A 1,235-nucleotide genomic window follows, 5' to 3' on the forward strand; every position below is an offset into this window, starting at 1 on the left:
TTTAAGGGCTAATGCGTCCATTTTAGCTTGCATAATGTCTATAGAGCTTAGTTCATGCACTCCTCCTTGTGCTTCCTTCTTCTCAACTATCGCTCGTTCGACTCCCCATGATTGATGGTTTTGAGCCATATCTTCGATGAGGGCACTAGCTTCAGGATAAGGTTTGTTCATCAGAGCACCGCCTGCGGCAGCGTCGATGGTCATCTTTGTGTTGTAGTGAAGTCCATTATAGAAGGTTTGAATGATTAGCCAATTTTCTAAACCATGATGTGGGCATGCTCGTAACAACTCTTTATATCTCTCCCAAGCTTCGAACAACGATTCTCCTTGGTTTTGGGTAAATCTAGTTATATGGTTTCGAAGAACGGCGGTCTTACTAGGGGGAAAATATCTAGCAAGAAATACTCTTCTAAGGTTATCCCAAGTCGTAATGGAATTGGGTGGAAGGGAATCTAACCATGATAGGGCTTTATCTCTGAGGGAAAAAGGGAATAATCTTAGACGTATTGCCTCAGGAGAAGCTCCATTGGTTTTAAAAGTGTCTGCTAATTGAAGAAATATTTTTAAATGTTGGTTTAAGTTCAAAATTATTAGCTGGGATGGTTGGGTTTACTATACTAGAACTAGGTTCTTCATTAGATGGTTGAGCGAAATCCTTAAGAGGTCTTTGGTTTTGATCTTCGGCCATAGGATAAACGTGCGCGAGCGTAACGTTCAGGTTCTGCCAGAGGATATACTAAGCTTAAACTTCCGGTGCTGCGAGTTCTTCGCATTGACCGACGGGAAATAGCCTAAGTCTAAATGATATAACAACAGGGAAATGAAATTTGACGAAATTGGTCCCCGACAACGGCGCCAAAAACTTGATACATGGTTTTCGCAAGTATACGAACGCGTCAGAGTAATATAAAAGATTGTCGAATCCACAGAGACCAAGTGTCAATCTATCATTATCTATTGTTATGGTGTTTATCAAAGGCAATCAAAATAAGTGTTTTTAGGGTGTGCAAGGAAAAGTAAAGTATTGAAATAAATTTAATTAATAAAGACAGGGTCGAATGTAATTCACGTAATCAATCAATAATCCAAGTACTTGCTAATAGAGCTACTTATGGGCAATGTTTCCTACTTTGAAAAGAACTAATTTAATAGGAATTGTCGCTTTCGCGTATTCAGAACCGACTTGTACTCCCTAATCAAACCCTCTTATTGTCACTTATAAAAAGGCGCGCATT

The 1,235-nt window shown here is 39.4% G+C and overlaps 1 non-coding gene across 1 annotated transcript; it reads left to right on the forward strand.

The window, feature by feature from the left end:
* Window positions 1-259: 259 nt before the first annotated feature.
* LOC127110039 (small nucleolar RNA R71) lies at window positions 260-366 on the forward strand. The gene has a single exon (XR_007797278.1). It is a non-coding gene; the product is annotated as a small nucleolar RNA R71 (small nucleolar RNA).
* The last annotated feature ends 869 nt before the right edge of the window (window positions 367-1,235 follow it).

The sequence above is a fragment of the Lathyrus oleraceus genome, chromosome 7, assembly GCF_024323335.1.
Source record: "Lathyrus oleraceus cultivar Zhongwan6 chromosome 7, CAAS_Psat_ZW6_1.0, whole genome shotgun sequence".
Taxonomy (NCBI): domain Eukaryota; kingdom Viridiplantae; phylum Streptophyta; class Magnoliopsida; order Fabales; family Fabaceae; genus Lathyrus; species Lathyrus oleraceus.